Genomic DNA, 18032 nt, shown 5'->3' with positions numbered 1-18032 from the left:
GGACTCTCTTGGTGGTCCAGTGGTTGGAAATCTGCCTGCCTTCTCAGGGGACAGGGGAGTCGATCCCTGGTCCGGGAAGATCCCCGTGCCACAGAGCAGCTAAGCCCGTGTGCCACAATTACTGAGCCTATGCTCTAGAGCCCAGGAGCTGCAACCACTGAGCCCACATGCCTCAACTACCAAAGCCAGCGCACCCTGGAGCCCACCGTCCACAAGAGAAGTCACTGCAATGAGAAGCCCAAGCACTGAAACCAAGAGGAGCCCCCGCTCACCACAACTAGAGAAAAGCCAGTGCAGCAATGAAGACCAGCACAGTCAAAAATTGTTTTAAAGAGCTTGTATTCCTCCTTGGAAGTACATTTCTTAAAAAACATAAAAATTCTTTTCATTATAAGAAAAAAAAAAGAGGAAGAGGACAGTGATGGTGTGAAGGATTCAGGGTGGGGATTATAGATGGGGACATTACTGGTAATGTTCTCGTTTGTGGGTGTTCTTTACAGTATGAATGAGTGGATGGTGGGATGGATGGGTGAATAGATAAGAGAGGGTCACATATACACAAATGAACTTGTCTATGAAACAGAAATGGACTCACAGGCATGTGGTTGCCAAGAGGGGGTGGGGGAGGGATAGACTGAGAGTTTGGGATTAGAAGATGCAAACTATCATACACATGATGGATAAACAACAAGGCCTTACTATATAGCACAGGGAACTATATTCAATATTCTGTGAAAAAGTGTAATGGGAAAGAATATGAAAGAGAATATACATGAATAGCTGAGTCACTTTGCTGTACAGCAGAAATTAACACAACATTATAAATCAATTATACTTTAATAAAATAAAATTTTAAAAATGAGCAATTGCTTGAAATCCCTCTCAAAAAAAAAAAATGAGGGTCACATAAGGGGAGGGGAAGGAGAGAAGAGGAGAGAGGCAAGCAGTTGGGTGACCACTCTCCTGTCTCTCCAACTCCCTCCACCCAGTTTATTTTGAAACCACTCCACATTAAGCAGGAACCACAGACAAAGGGCCCCTGGAGAATGGCATGGCAATCCGCTTCAGTGCTCTTGCCCCAGAGAATCCCACAGACAGAGGAGCCTGGCATGGGCTCCTCTGGGTCCCATAGGGTCCATAGCGTCCATAGGGGTCCATAGGGTCACAAAGAGTCCAACACAGCTGAAGCGACTTAGCACAGCACAAGCAGAGAAAGGCACCCCTGATTTGGGGAGCACTGAATACATCACTCATTTCAAAATAGGGAAGCCAGGCGTCGGGAGGCAGAATATGGACCGGAAGCAGAATATGGACCAGAATCGAGGGATGCTGCCTGACATGTGGCCATCTGGCAGCTCCCTGCCCCCACTCCCAATCCAAGTGGGGGTGCTTTGACCAGCAGGATGGAGCCGAAGTGAGGCCCTGGGCCTGACTCCTGCCTCTGCCCACTGTAAGGGTCACCAGGGAGGAAGGCTGACTACCCTGCATCCACCACGCTGGGCGGAAGTCCAAGCAGCACACCGAGGTCTGGATCTGGAAGGTGTGGGTCAGTGCCCAGTGAGACTCCCTCCTCCCAGCTCGGAGCCCAACAGTGAGGGGAGAAGCCACATCCAACACTCCAGCCCCAGCAGATATGGTGTGTCCAGACAGACAGCAGTCCCGCTGAGAGCGGCCCAGGGGCCAGACAAACAGGAAGTAACAGACTGTGAGTTCAAGTGGCAACTTGGGGCTGTCTGCACCCGACAAGGCATCACTGAAGCTCACCCTCCCCATCCAGTCCTGGGTCCTGAGGGAGTTTGCCGAAGTGGCTCAGGAAGGTCTGCAGGGTCCCTGCCACCCGCCACCCTGCCCCCATCACCCTGCAGGGGCCCCCTCTGTGCCCCTCATCCAACTTTTTGCGGCCCAAGGCCAAGCTCCTACTACTCACAGCACAACAGGAAAATATGAAGGGTTGGGGCAAGGAGTAGCGACTGTATCTGGAAAGCTAGAGAAGACAGTGGACTGTGCCCCAAGAACCATCTTACCTGAGTTAGGATTCAAGCTTCTTTTCTACTAAAGGGGAGGGAGTAACAGCAAGCATTTCCTGGTTCCCTGGCAGCCTCCGACTTCTTCCTCTTGCAGCTGTTCATAGCTGGGCCTGGTCAGGCAGTTTTCTGTGAGCTAAACGGAGGTATTTTGGCTTAATTCTCATTACCTGGGATGCTGCGCTCCCAGAGATGGACCATTGTGTGTAATTTAAGTTTAGAGGCAACATCCTGCAGTGATTAGCTTGTAATAGAATATGAAGTTTCTCCCCTATTCCACCAACCTGTGCACTCATCCTTCCCTTGGTTTTCATGTGAATGAGTTCCCCAAAAGGCACCTTAGATATCACCTCCTCCAAGAAGCCTTCCTGGTCACCCATCTGAAGTACAGCTTCCTTGTTTTCCTACCTAAATTTGTTGCTGTTGTTGAACGGCATTTACCATGACCTCACATAGTGCATTTTTAACACAACTGTTGTCTTGTTAGCCCATTAGGATTGAGGTTCCACTGGAGCCAGATGCTGCCTGGACTCCCCGCAGCAGAAACAGAGCTCCGTGAGCGCAGGGAAGAGGCTGCAGTATGATGTGATGGACACAAGATGTCGCTGCTCTCAAGGGCACGTTGGTCCCTCCACCCGGGCGTTAACATTGGACCTCATGGACTTCCCAGTAGCATCTCCTTGAAGGCCCACCAGCCACCCCCCCACCACCTCCCATGCGCACACACACACACACACACACACGCACACAGTCCTTGCAAGGTACGCTTTATCATCATCATCCCCATTTCGCTTTCACCCAGAGAGAAACAGGATCAGAGAGGCAAAGTCATTACCTAAGATGGCACAGGGACTTGAACCCCCAGCATTCAGAGCTAAGCTACTTCCGGTGGTGCCTCCAGCTGGGGCCGCATTTGCAAACTTCATGGGTGGTGCGAAATGCCCTTGACCAAAGATCAAAGATGTATGGGCCTTCCTGAGGCTAAGTTAATCTCCCTGGAGACCAGCCACACTCTTCCCTTGCTCAGTAACCTGCCCTAGCTCCCACCTTCTACAAGAATGTTTCCCAAAGCAATGACAGGGGGCTTAGTGTCTTCAAGGTGCCACTGAGTGGGATACAGTCCCTCCTTCTTCAAGAGATGCGAATACCAGACCACCTTATCTGCTCCTGTGAAACCTGTATGTAGGACAAGAAGCAACAGTTAGAACCAGACATGGAACAATGGACTGGTTCAAAATTGGGAAAGGAGTACATCGAGGCTGTATATTGTCACCTTGCTTATTTAACTTATATGCAGAGTACATCACGGGACATGCCGGGATGGAGGAAGCAAAAGCTAGAATCAAGATTCCCAGGAGAAATATCAATAACCTCAGATATGCAGATGAAACCAGCCTTATGGCAGAAAGCAAAGAGGAACTAAAGAGCCTCTTGATAAAGGTGAAAGAGGAGAGTGAAAAAGCTGGCTTAAAACTCAACATTCAAAAAACTAAGATAATGGCATCAGGTCCCATCACTTCATGGCAAATAGATGGGGAAACAATGGAAATAGTGACAGACTTTATTTTCTTGGGCTCCAAAATCACTGCAGATGGTGACTGCTGTCACCTCAGCATGATGACCAAAATCAGAAGAAAGTAGCACTGATACGTTCTTATTCAGATTTCACAGGTTGTCCAGTAACGTCCTTTACAGCTATTTCATTTTTTGTGTCCTGGCCCGGGAGCCAGGCCTGGTGTGACAAGATGTTTCTGTCTCCTTGGTCTCCCCAAATTGAACAGCGCTTCACTCCATCTTTCATGATCTGAACCATTTTGAGGAGTTCTGGTCTGTTATTTTACTGCCCTGGGTCTTCGTTGTAGCAAGATTGTTGCAGCATGCAGCATCTTTAGTGGTAGCCTATGGTATCTAGTTCTCTGACCAGGGATTGAACCTGGGCCCCCTGCATTTGGGCGTGGAGTCTTAGCCACTGGACCATCAGGGAAGGCTCCCTGGGCAGTTATTTTAAAGGAGATCCTTCCACCTGGGCTTCTTTCTTGTCACCTCGCGATCAGTGAGAGGTGTTGTGTGTACTGTGCCCTCCCGGGAGGATGCTGTCCAGAACACCGGGTCCCCTCACTGGAAGGGTGACTTCATCCTCTGAGTTAGGTGGTCATCCCGGGCTTCTCCACAGTCAAGTAAGTGCTTCCCCTTGAAATTAATGCCATCCTTACAGAGCCACCTCATCAAGTTTCCTCCACTAGTTTTGACACCTTGGGAGTTGGTGATGGACAGGGAGGCCTGGCGTGCTGCGATTCATGGGGTCACAAAGAGTCGGACACGACTGAGCGACTGATCTGATCTGATCTGATTTCTTCTTTTTAAAAATATCTTCTATTTCTTTATGGCAAGTGGTACTGGTTTTCCATTTATGTAGACAATACACTCCTTTTTGCACATATTTATTGAGGTGAAAGATTTGAGGACATATAACAGGCCATAGGTATACAAGTGGACATGGCCAAAATCATGACAGGAAGTCAGAATTCAAACGCAATGCATCAGGCCATGAGATACAGGTGAACACGGCCAAAACAGGGATTCAGAATTCAAAGACTGTGTGCTCCCCTCCCAAGGCTCCTCCTGCTCAGTGGCCACATCATTCCCAGACTGCAGGCATCCCTGGGGCAGTTCCGTACTGCAAGAAAGGGTGATGGGTCACCATGGAACCCGGCACCTGGTGACATTGCATGCGTCTCCTGCAGTTGCTGTAAGAAATCACCCCAAATGCAGTGGCTTCAAAACAGACATGTTCATTGTTTTTACAGGTCTGGGGTCAGAAGTCCAACTGGGTCTCACGGAGCTAAAGATAAGGTATGGTGGCACAGCTTCCCCCACACAGATCTGAGAAGGAAAATGAGGTGAGGAGACAACTCAGAGATTAGCTCCATCCAGGAGATATGACCACCAGGAGTGGTGTTGGAAGCGTGGGAGCAGAGGCCACCTGGTGGGAGCTAGGACCTTGGCCGGCCGCTCCCGGGAGCTGGAACCACAGGGGTGATGCTGTCTAAAGCAAGGAGAAAGGGAGACGGAGACCTTGAGGGAAAATCTGAGCTACAGTAAAAAATCCTCAACGTTTTTGCCTGTGGCACGATTGCATTTTGCTGAAATAATTAAACTTGTCCTGCCCCACGGCATCTTTTACAGACCTTTATGCCCGCGGAACATGGCCTGCACAAAGGCCCAGTGCTCACCCTCCCCTGCACCCACACCCTCTGTCATGGGACCTTGGGGCTCTCTCCCTAAAGCAGAATACAGTTCTCCCCTCTGGACTAGCTCTGGCAGGGTCAGGTGGAAGGGGTGGTGTGTTTCCTTCGCCATCGCCATAGAAACGTGTCTGGAGAATGAGACACGGACCACGGGCAGGCAGGCAGCAGGCCAGGCCCAGGCACGTGGGCCAGCCCAGGTCAGGCCAGGCCAGTCAATGGTCACTGAGTTGCAGGTGCCTGTTCTGAAGGTAGCAGCACCCCAGGGAGGCAGATGGCTTGCCTCGCACAGTTTAGTGACAGAAGCTGAGGGACCCACTGCCCTTCCTGCTTCTGGGGGGCTGGACTGTGCAGTGTCCATCTCCTCGGGAAAGGGGTGTCCCAGAGGAGGCAGAACTGAGGTTTCAGGGTCCCAAGCCCTCCACATCATGATTTCAAAGTGCAGTCCAGTTCCTACAGAGATGCAGGAAAGGAAACATATGACCAGCAAAGCTCCCTGAACTCCACCCACTACCACCGAGACTAAATTAGTTTCTCGTGAGTTAGAGGGTCAACAAGTCTGGTGAGAGTCCACCCTGGGGGTCCTGGGAAAGGCAGTCCAGTCCTCCTACCTGCACTGGTGTGGGGGAGATGATGGGGGCGCGGACCCTGTAAGGCTAGGGGTGTGTTGTTGTTGTTCGGTTGCTCAGTCATGTCCGACTCTTTGTGACCCCATGGGCTGCAGCACAGCTGGCTTCCCTGTCCTTCACTGTCTCCCAGAGTTTGCTCAATCTCGTGTCCATTGGGTGGGTGATGCCATACAACCATCTCATCTTCTGTTGTCCCCTTCTCCTCCTGCCTTCAATCTTTCCCAGCATCAGGATCTTTTCCAATGAGTCAGCTCTTCGCATCAGGTGGCCAAAGTATTGGAGCTTCAGTTTCAGCATCAATCCTTCCAATGAATATTCAGGGTTTATTTCCTTTAGGATTGACTGGTTTGATATCCTTGCGGTCCAAGGGACTCTCAAGAGTTTCCTCCAGCACCACAGTTCAAAAGCATCAGTTCTTCAGCATTTAGCCTTCTTTATGGTCCAAATCTCACAACCATACGTGACTACTGGAAAAACCATAGTTTTGACTATATGGACCTTTGTCAACAACGTAATGTCTCTACTTTTTAATAGACAACTCAGTGACCATTGACTGGCCTGGCCTGACCTGGGCTGGCCCACGTGCCTGGGCCTGGCTGGCTGCCTGCCTGCCCGTGGTCCACATCTCATCCTCCAGACACATTTCCATGGTGATGGTGAAGGAAACACACCGCCCCTTCCACCTGACCCTGTCAGAGATAGTCTAGAAGGGTCTAGGTTTTGTCATAGCTTTTCTTCCAAGGAGCAAGTGTCTTTTAATTTCATGGCTGCAGTCATCGTCTGCGAGGTGGGACGCAGATGGTGACCAGCATCTGAGAAAAGCCTGAGGAGGTGGCGTGGGGCCTTGCATCTGCTGTGTGTTTCATTTGTACATAGCAGGGTCTCCTGGGCACCGTGGACATTGGGTCACCCTCTGTGGGGCTGTCCTGACTCTGTGGGTCTTGAACACATCCCTGGCCCCACCTCCTCCATACCAGAAGCTCCCAGTTGTGACAACCACAAATGTCCCCAGACATGACCCTGCATCGCCTGGGGCAAGACTGTCCCCAAGAGGAAATGACTCATGACAGTGAGGCCCGGTGAGTGGTGTCCTCGTGGCAGGATCCTGCCATCTGCTTGTGCCTCAAATAGCAAACATCCTCCACTCGTGCTTAAGAAACTTAGTCCTTCCTGAAAAGGACGCTGCTCTTGGCTTGACTTCTCAGCCCTGAGGAGGAGCATCTGACTTCTTCCCACGGTGAAAAACTCTGGTGGGAGGTGTGGCTGAGAGATCACAGCAGGCCCCCTGCAGCCGCTGGTGATGGGTGACACGCATGCTTCCTGCCTGACTGGAAAGGGCACTGGTGTGAGCAGAGAGAAAGTCGGGCCTCAGCAGACAGCATGTAGAGTCTGGTTCCCGGGAGCAACCAAGACCCAGAAGGTGCTGGCTTATTAAAATAGCAGCCTGCTTCTTCCCACAGACGTCTGGGAACGAGCAGCCCATCCCCAGCTTGAGCTGTGGCTGTGCCCTGCCCCCTTGGTACTTTTCTACTTTTTAGAAGGATTGAAGATCATCTCTTCTAAGTGTGGAGCACAAAGAACTTTCACAGCAGACCACACCCAGCTCACAGGACCCCCTCGAGCCCTCTCCATCTCCTCCCTCTTTCCTACTCCCCTCCTTGCCCTCCACACACATCTCAGTATTGGAACTTAGTCATGTGGCCACACCTGGCACACCAAGGTGGGCTGAAGCAATGAGGTTTGGAAGCTCTCTCCTCCAAAAAGAGGCTCCTGGACTCCTCCCAGCAGGACTCCCTCTTCAGAGCCTCCTGGCTCTGCTTCTGCCTTGACTCTGCCTCCTTTCACATTTATTCATCCTCAGATGGTCATCAGGGCTGCAGATGCTCCAGACATCTCATCATAAAGCTGCAGTGGCCACAGGCAGAAGGGACCACTTTCCTGCCCGCCCCCCCCCCCAACCTTAGGAGCAAGGAAATGTTCTGTGGCCAGCAGACTTACAGCCTCCAAAATATCTACGTGGGAATCCCCAGAGCCTGTGAATATGTCATGTTGCTCCACCGAGGGGTGGAGGTGGGGGAGGGGCGGATGGAAGCAGACTTCTAATCAGCGCCTTTGAGGTGGGGAGATTATCCTGAATCATCTGTGTGGTTCAGCGTGATCACAGGACTCTTGTAAGTGGACACAGGAAGCAGAGGAGAGAGACCCAGAAACTGCAGCTGGAAGGATCAGTCCATATCTCGGGGTGGTGAGGGGTCAAGAACCAAGGAGCCCCCTCCCACTGCCCTCACATCTCGCTGGCCAGAGCGGGGCGCACATCCACTCACAAAACAGTCTCCCGCAAAGGAGTAGGACACCTACAGGGATTCATGCCAGCACCCAGGCAGGGTGGGGAGTGGGTGCCAGACAGTCGCCAGGCTCCTCCACAGGAAGAAAGGCCAGCAGGCATGTCTGCTCCGAAAGCACAAGGGTTGGCGCCAGGGGGGCAACATGGTGTGCAAGGGGCATAGTGGGGGCTACCAGGCCAGGGACAGCTTGGAGATGCCCAGCGTAGATGCCCACCCATAGCCTTGCCCAGCCATGCCTAACCTCTAAAACCCATCCCCCAGGAACTTAGGCTCCACTTGTGCTATCTCCCCAGAAAGACATGCTCAGGTCCTAGCACCACCCTATGATCTGAGAAGACCAAGAGGAGCCTCGCTCTATAAAAGCTCAGTATTGGAACTTAGTCACGTGGTCACACCTGGCACACCAAGGTGGGCTGAAGCAATGAGGTTTGGAAGCTCTCTCCCCCTCCAAAGCTCTATAAACTCTCTCCCAAGACCAGCACCATCTCCAGGCTTGGGGAGGGGTGCTTTCCCTTCCTCCCACCAAGGCTGGCTCCTCAGAGCTGGTGCCTGGTGACCTGGCTGCCCAGTATCCACTGCCATGGCAACCTGCTCGGGTACCAAGCCCCCCCTCCCTGTGGGGCATCACTGGAGCAGCTGGTGACATTTTGAATATGGACATGGGCTGGATATGAGTACCGTATCAATGTGAGATTTCCCCATCTTGAGAACTGCACCAGATTATAAAGGAGAATCCTGGTTTTTAGAAAATACAGAGTGATGTGGTTATGGATGAAGGCGCACCACACTTCTAACACAGTTGTAAACAGTTCTGAAAATGTATATAAATATCTGTATATGCGTATAGAGCACAGATATAGACACAGGTACAGGTAGTAATGGACACAGAATGTGGCAAAGATAACTGGGCAAAATGCAACCAATTGGTGAATCTGGGCAGACTCTATAGGAGTTTCTGGCATTAATCTTGAAATTTTCTCTAAGCTTGAAATTATACCAGAATTAAATGTTATGAAAACAGTATCCAGAGTGCAGCATTCTAGACCCCCAGAGACTTGACTCTGCTGGTCAAGGTGGGCTCAGAATCCGACTTAACCAGCAACCAAGGACCAGGAGAGTTCGTGGGTGAATTGTGTCCCCAAACAGACAGGTTCGAGTCCTAGCTCCCAGCTCCTGTGAATGGGACCTTATTTGAAAATAGGGAGTTTGACCATAAACAGAACAAAAAGACAACCTATGAACTGGGAAAAATATTTGCAAATGATATGACCAACAAGAGCTTAATTTCTAAAACACAAACAGTCCATACAATTCAATAACAAAAAAACAAATAGCCTAATCAAAAATTGGGCAGAAGACCTAAATGAATACTTCTCCAAAAAGGACAGACAGATGGCCAATAGGACATGAAAAGATGCTCAACATCACTAATTACTGCTGCTGCTGCTGCTGCTGCTAAGTCGCTTCAGTCGTGACCGACTCTGTGCAACCCCATAGACGGCAGCCCACCAGGCTCCCCCGTCCCTGGGGTTCTCCAGGCAAGAACACTGGAGTGGGTTGCCATTTCCTTCTCCAATGCATGAAAGTGAAAAGTGAAAGTGAAGTCGCTCAGTCGTGTCTGACTCTTAGCAACCCCATGGACTGCAGCCTACCAGGCTCCTCCATCCACAGGATTTTCCAGGCAAGAGTACTGGAGTGGGCTGCCATCGCTTTCTCCCACTAATTACTGGAGAGATGCAAATCAAAACTACAATGAGGTACCACCTCACACCCATCAGAATGGCCATCATTAAAAACTCTAAAATAATAAATCCTGGAGAAGATGTGGAGAAAACTCTCCTACACTGTAAGTGGGAACCCAAACTGGTGCAGCTACTATGGAAAACAGTATGGATGTTCCTTAAAAACTAAAAATAGGGACTTCGCTGTGGTCTAGTAGTTAAGAAGCCACCTTGCAATGAAGGGGTCACAAGTTTGAGCTCTGGTCTGGGAACTAAGATCCCACATGTGTGGGGCAACCGAGCTCAGGCACTGCAAATACCGAGCAGGCGTGCTCCAGAGCCTGCACACAACAGGAGAGTCCACGTGCCAAAACGAAAGGTCCTGCGTGCTGCAGCTAAGACCCAGTACCCCCTAATTAACTTTTAAAAAACTAAAAATAGAATTGCCATATGATCCAGCAATCCCATTCCTGGGCATATATTCCAACAAAACCATAATTCAAAAAGACACATGCACCCCAATGTTCATAGTAGCACTGTTTACAATAGCCAAGACACGGAAACAACCTGAATGTCCATTAACAGATGAAAGGATAAAGAAGATGTGGTGCATACACACAATGGAACAATACTCAGGCATAAAAAGAATGAAATAAAGTCAGCGCAGCAACATAGATGTAACTAGATATTATCATACTAAGTGAAGTAAGTCAGATGCAAACGAATACCATATGATATCACTTATACGTGGGATCTAAAATATGACACAAATGAACATATCTATGAAACAGAATCAGGGACATGGAGAATAGAATGATGGATGCCATGGAGGAGGGGGTGGGAGAGGGTTGGATTGGGAATTTGCAATCAGCAGAGACAAACAATTGTACAGACAACAGGTAAACAACAAAGTCCTACTGTAGAGCCCAGGGAATTACATTCAATATCCTGTGATAAATCATACTGGAAAAGAATATGAAAATATATGCTTGGTTGCTCAGTCATGTTCGACTGTTTGTGATCCCATGGACTGTAGCCCACCGGGCTCCTCTTCCATGGGAATTCTCCAGGCAAGAATACTGGAGTTGGTTGCCACGCCCTTCTCCAGGGGATCTTCCCAACCCGGGGATGCCACCCAGGTTTCCCGCATTGCAGGCGAATTCTTTACCATCTGAGCCACCGGGGAAGCCCATATATATGTAAAACTGTCACTTTGCCGTATAGCCGTAATGAACACAGCATTGCTATTCAACTATACTTCATTAAAAAATAAATTTTAGAAAGAGGTTTGGTACGCATATACAATGGAATATTACCCCGCCCCAGGCAGTCCGCCCCTCCACAAGCAGCCGTCCCCGCTCCAGGCTCCTGGAGCACGTGTCTGGGAAGGTTTCCCCTGCAGGCCGCGAGCGTGGACACGTGAAGGACCACGAGGGCCGGACTGCCCCCGCACATGGGCTGCGCGTGCTGATGTAATTTTAGGTTTCCTCGCCCAAGGCCCGCCACTATTATTGTGCAATTATAGCACAGGAGGCAGCGGATCAGGCGGTAGAAAATAGCCCGTCCCCGTCAGCCAGAGCGGGGAGAGGTGGCGGGAGCCGCCTGCAGCCGCCTCGCGGGAAGGAGGAGGCCTGCCCCGCCCCTGCTGGCGACTTCCCCACAAAGTCCGAGAACGGGGCCTCTCGGTGGTTCCGAAGGCGGGGGACCAGCAGCCTGGCCCTCCTGGGGGAGAAAATAAAGAGGGGAAAGTGGGCGGGGGTGCATCTTTCATGAATGTGCACCAGCGACGGGGGACCAGCAGCCTGGCCCTCCTGGGGGAGAAAATAAAGAGGGGAAAGGGGGCGGGGGTGCATCTTTCATGAATGTGCACCAGCGACGCCCTTTCTGCGGTGAGAGCCGTGAAGAGACCAGTGGAGAGTTTAGGGGGTGCTACTGGGACAGCCCTGCGCCCGGCGGGTGGGAGAGGCCGCGGGGGAGGCCCGCCCGTGCGGGCCGGAGTGGAATCAGCGGGGGACGGGTGCAGGAGGTGAGAGCGAGGACAGGACGGGAAGGAGCAGGGCTTGTAAAGCCCGGGGGCGCGGAGGGCTCGACTCCCACCAGAGAGACACGGAGGCCCGTGGGCCAGGGAAGGGGGCAAAGGAGGGACGCGACCCGCTCGTTGCTCACTGGCGCCCTCTGGCGGCTTCGGGGAGAACAGGCCGTGGGCGGCACTGGGACACAGGCGAGGGGACTGCGGGGGTCCCGGATGGGTGGGGGTGGGGGGAGAGGGATGATGGAAACGGAGGATGGGAAGGTACGGTGCAGGAATGGTGGGGAATGGGGTGGGAGGTGGGGATAATGGAAGATGATGGGTGTTGGGGTGACGAGGGGGAAGGATGATGGAAAGGGCTGATGGGGTGGATGTGGGGGCAGCGGTTGGGAGTACGTCCGTCGTCCGTCGTCCGTCGGGGAGGTATGGGGGGTACGATGGTGGCATGGTGGTTGGATGGTGGGGGACCTGGCAGGGAGGGTGGAGGTGGATAGTGGGACTTGGGTAGGGGCCAAAGAGAGAGCAAGAAATGGGCAGGTTCTGGGAAATGATTTTTTTCGTGTCCTTTTGTAATATAGCTTATATACATAATGCACAAATTGTTAAGTACATCAAGCTCTGTCAGCTTCTTGTTATTTGATTTTATTAAAATTCATCTATTTTTGGCTGTGTTGGGTCTTCATTGTTGGGCAGGCTTTCTCTAGTTGCCTCTAGTGGGGGGTACTCTGAGTTGTGGTGCACAGGTTTCTCACAGCAGTGGCTCCTCTTGCAAAGCACGGGCTCCAGGCGGCCAAGGACTTCAGTAGTTAAGGCACAGCACGTGGGTTCAGTAGCTGTGGCTCCCCGGCTCTAGAGGCTCAGTAGTCCTGGCACACTGGACCTAGTTGCTCCACAGCACATGGGATCTTCCTGGACCAGGGACTGAATTCATATCTCTTGCTTTGGAAGGTGGATTCTTCACCACTGAGCTGCCAAGAAAGCCCTCAATGAACTTCTTAAAAAATTAAAGTATAAGTTACACAAAATACAATCATTTGGGGAATTTCCTGGTAGTCCAGTGGTTAAGACTCCTGCTCCCAATGCAAGGAGCCGGGGTTCAATCCCTGTTTGAGGAACTAGATCCCACATGCTGCAACTAAGGCCCAGCAAAGTCAAATAAATGAATATTTAAAAACACAATCATTTTAACATGAATAATTCAGTGTCATTTAGTACAGACACAATTTGCAACCACTACCTCTAATTCCAGAACATTCCATCACTTCAAAAGAAAGCCTCATCCCCATCAGCAGTTATCCCATCCCCTGCCCAGCCCCTGACAACCAGGAACCACCCCCTGTGTCTGTGGATCTGCCTGTTCTGAACGTTTCCCATCAGTGGAATCACACCCTGTGTGTCCTTTTGTGTCTGCCTCTCTCACTGAGCATCAGGTTCTCAGGGTCTGTCCACATGGTAGTGAGTGTCAGAGCTTCTCTCTCTTTTATGACTGAAGAATATTCTAGTGTGTGGAGGGACATGCTGTGTGTATCCACCATCTGTTGATGGACACACTGGCTGCTTCCACCTTTTGGCTGCTGTGAACAATGCTGTTATGAACACTAATGTCCAAGTTTGGGTTTGAGGAACAGTTTTCAAGTCTTCTGAATATATCTAGACATGGAATTGAGGGTCATATGGTAATTTCATGTGGACATTTTTGAGGAAATGGCAGTCTGTTTTCTGGAGCAGCTGCATAATCTCACATTCTCCAGGCAGCATGGAAGTTTCCAATTTCTCCACATTCTCACCACCCTGTTTTTAGCTTCCATTTTCCTGATCACAGCCATCGTATGTGTGAAGTAGTATCACCTGTGCTTTTGATTTTCATTTTCCTGATGACTAATCATGTCGAGCATCGTTTCATGGAGTATTAGCCATTTGTGTATCCTCTTTGGTTGTTGTTCAGTCATGAAGTCATGTCCAACTCTTTTCTACCCCATGGACTGCAGCATGCCAGGCTTCCCTGTCCTTCACTATCTCCCAGAGTTTGCTCAAACTCATGGCCATTGAGTCGGTGATGCCATCCAACCATCTCATCCTCTGTTTTCCCCTTCTCCTCCTGTCTTCGATCTTTCCCAGCATCAGGGTCTTTTCCAGTGCATCAGCTCTTCACATCAGGTGGCCAAAGTATTGGAACTTCAGTTTCAGCTTCAGCATCAGTCCTTGCAATGAATATTCGGGACTGATTTCCTTTAGGATTGACTGGTTTGATCTCCCAGCTGTCCAAAGGACTCTGAATTCAGAGTCTTCTATAGCACCACAATTCGAAAGCATCAGTTCTTTGGTGCTCAGCCTTCTTTAGGAAAGCTCTAACAAACCTAGAGAGCATATTAAAAAGCAGAGATATCACTCTGATGAAAAAGTTCTATACAGTCAAAGCTATGGTTTTTCCAGTTGTCATGGACCAATGTGAGTTGGACCATTCTCCTCTCTGGAGAAGTGTCTTTGTGGGTGCCCACAAAGAAGCCTCAGTGGGCTTGCCCATTTTTAGCTGGGTCATGTGTCCTCCTGTTGTTGTAAAATTTTAAATGTCTTCTGGATAGTTGACCCTTAAAAGCCCAGTGAACATTTATAAACTCACTGAGCAACTGTCACCCAGTGGGAATGTCAGTGGGAGTGACAGCTCCCCAGAGGCCATCATCACCCCTGCTGGTCACTACCCCCCAGGTGGCCATCACCTTGACTTCTGTCTCTGCAGACCGTTATGGCCTGTTCTTGACCTTCTTTCTTACCCACAGAATAGCACAGTGTCCTTCACATGACGCCATTCCCACCGAGACACCCCTGGCTACCGCATGCAGCAGTCCCCTCTCTGCAGTGAGGTTTCTGGGTGTTAGAAGGCAGCGCTGGGTTGGCTGGTGGCGGGACTGAGTGGAGCTGAGAGAGATGTTCCAGCAGATTGCCCACCCCACAACCCTCATGTCCAAGCCCAGCCAAGCCCAGACAGTACATGTCACATGTGTCCCATCTACCTCTGCCCAGCCCAGTCCAATGCACCCCCCTCCTCTGGACCCAGCAACAGCCCCAGCCCAGTCTCCGTGACCCCCACAGTGTCCCTTCCTCCCAGACGCTGGAGAGACTAAAACATGAACCAGAGCCCCTGTTCCCCGAGGCTCCCCACCCCATCCCAAGATAAAGTCCACCCTCCCTGCAGGGTCTACTTCTCCAACAACCAGCCTCCTGGATGTTCCTGACCTCGGATCCACACAGCTCTTCTCCTCCCTATCCCTTCCCTGGGCCTCCTCCTCCAGGAAGCCCCCCGCCCAGGGCAGAGTTGCCATGACTTGGACCCTTCGGCTTGTGGATTCCACAGGTCAGGAACTAGGCGGCTACAGTGGAGCAGAGGTCAGGGGCTGGAGGCTGGCAAGCCAGGTGATGACTTGAACATTCCACTGTGCCATCAGCCCAGCCTCTAGAGTTGAGCCCAAGTTCAGCACCCCCTCTTACACAAAGGGAAATGGAGGCTCTGGAGGAGAGGGGCTTGCCCAAGGGTCTCCTTAAGGAGTGTGGGAGCCAGCGAGCCACCATGATCCCAGGGTGCCTCCCTGACTTCAAGGAGCAAGGAGGGAATTTCTGCTACTTGGCATGGGAGTGGAGGACATGGAGGAGGCAGAGTGGGATATGGGGGGCTGGGCACCTCCGGATGGCCTTACTCAGGTCTTGGGGATTAGGGAGGTGAGGAGGGGTGACTGAGAATGACTCAGGTGGCAGTGGGGAGAGGGGGGGCAGTTCTGCATCACCATAGCAACCCAGGTAGTGAGCTCCTAGGAAGGGCATGGGGTGGGAGTGGGGAGGTAGCCAAGTTGGAAAGGTCAGAGGGCACAGTCTCCACTTCTGACACCAACAGCAAGTTTGGGGTCCCCCAACCACCCTTGGGTTTGCTGATTCTATGGAGAGGATTCACAGAACCCACTGAAGGCACCTGAGGGGGCCACAGGTTACAGAAGGAGGAGCACATGTAGGGAGAGTGGGGGGAAAGTCACAGCAGCCTCTCCATCCTAGCGGTCCACACTTGCCACCCTCCCCACACCCTCCCCCTCAACACACACACGGCTGGCATCACGGGTCCCACACGGGGCGGGGAGTGCGGGGGTCCAGCGCAGGTGTGTGCAGGCATCCTCGGCAGCCCACCTCAGGCTCCAGGTCCACTAACTCCACCCCCCAGGCCACCCTAAACCAGGAGGCTGGTCTTCCTGGAGTGGCCTGTCCTGTCAGGCTGGACTGGGGCAAAGCTATATAAGGCAGACTTCACCCTCCCAGGAGCCTCGCAGGGCCAGGTCGGGCACCTTGTCTGTCTGGATCCGCACCTCCAGCCCCCACCACCACGGGGCGGGAGACAGGGTGCTGGAGGGGAACTCGAGTCACAGAGAGGAGGATGACTTGTCAGGATTCAAACCCAGGCGTGCGGCCCAGGAGGAGCCTGGAGTGCTCCTATGGGAAGGAGGAGCCTTCCGGCATGTGGGAAGGCAGACCAGGCGGGATGGAGGGCTTGGGATCTGCTGCCATCGCTGCTTCGTACTGCATCCTGTCCATTCCCCCCTCGCCTCCCCCACCCCCGCCCCAGGGAACTGGGCAGCTTTGGGAAGCCCCCACCTCCTTCCCGGGCCTCTGTTCCCCTCTTTTGGGGGGTGGGGGGGCGGCAGCGTTCTGCAGAGGATTCGGAGGGTCCCCCCTCTCACCCAGCACGGGATTCTTAAAAGGCCCCTCCACGGTGTTTTGTGCTTACCTTAGGGGTCCTGCGTCAAATGTCCCCATTGCACGGGGATGCAGGGTGTTAACTGAGGCCCCAGAGTCAGGCCAGCGGGTGCTCAGGGCAGCCAGGACCGGGGACGGGGGGCGCGATGCGCGTCCCTTCCTCGTCCCACGCTGCGGGTTTTTAATTGAAGTCATTCCCCGCCCTCCCTCCCCCAATGTCAGAGGAGCCGGCTGCGGGCAGGCCCTCCCTCCGACCTGCGGAGGAGCCGGGAAGAAAACAAAGGCTTAATTGAATCCCTCACTGGGGGAGTCGGGGGCGGGAGAAGAGGAGGTGCGGCTCCAGAGAGAGGCCCACGGCACCGAGAGGCCAGCCGAGCCCGCACCTCGGAGGGTCTGGCGGGCCTGGAATTACCACTCAGATGTGGTTAGACTCACATGGTCGCTGTGCTGCGCCTGCAGTCGCGGACGCGCCTGTGCGCTCGGCTCTTTTCACATGCGACCCTGGGTCTCAGCACAGTTGCGCGTGGGGAGCCTGAGAACCAGACAAGCCGCGTGACTTGTAGACAAACACAGGGCGAGTGGAAAACCGGGGGCTTGAATTTCGCCGTGGACGCTCCCCGCGAGGGTCGGGGTTCAGAATCCCAGCCCCTCCTCCAGATGTGGGGTGCGGGTGAGGGGGGCGCGCTAGGCCCAAGGAGGCGCACACAACGTGCGCGGCTGGGAAGGTGCGGGGGTGGCCGGGCGAGGCGCCCCGGGGAGGTCTCCAGTGCCAAAGTGTGTGGAACCATGAAAGGTTATTCAGAGCAGGAACAGCAGGTGAAGGCAGGGGGCAGACGAGATGGGCAGTGCCGCAGGGCTGTGGTGGGGTGGGATGGCGACCGTCAGGTGCTGGATTCCGGAACCCCTTCCCCACCCCCACCCCCCGAATGCCTCTGCTCCCCCAGTGCTCTTTCCCTGGTTCAGATTCTGCTCCTTCTGCAAAGCCTTCCTTGGCAAATGCCCTGATGGAAGCTCATCCCTCCTTCCAGGGCCGCCTTCTCTAGCTCTTTGGGAGGTACAAATCCCAGGCCTTCCCATGATGCCTTCCTTCTCTGCTTCTCTTTCCTACATCAGATTGGGGCATCCCAGGTCCCGGGGAGCCTCCTTCCTGGGGCTGGAGACTGTATCAGCATTCTTTGGCTGAAAATGACAAAGAAAAGTGGCTTAAGCAAAGAAGGGACATTATTGGCCCTCTGACCTGAAATGGTGTGCAGTTATGGACTTCAGGCATAGCTGGATCCAGGTGCCCACCACGTTGCCCCGCAT

The sequence above is a fragment of the Bos indicus x Bos taurus genome, chromosome 7 (genome assembly GCF_003369695.1).
Source record: "Bos indicus x Bos taurus breed Angus x Brahman F1 hybrid chromosome 7, Bos_hybrid_MaternalHap_v2.0, whole genome shotgun sequence".
In the NCBI taxonomy this organism is placed as follows: Eukaryota; Metazoa; Chordata; class Mammalia; order Artiodactyla; family Bovidae; genus Bos; species Bos indicus x Bos taurus.
Note: the sequence above shows the minus strand (reverse complement) of the source record.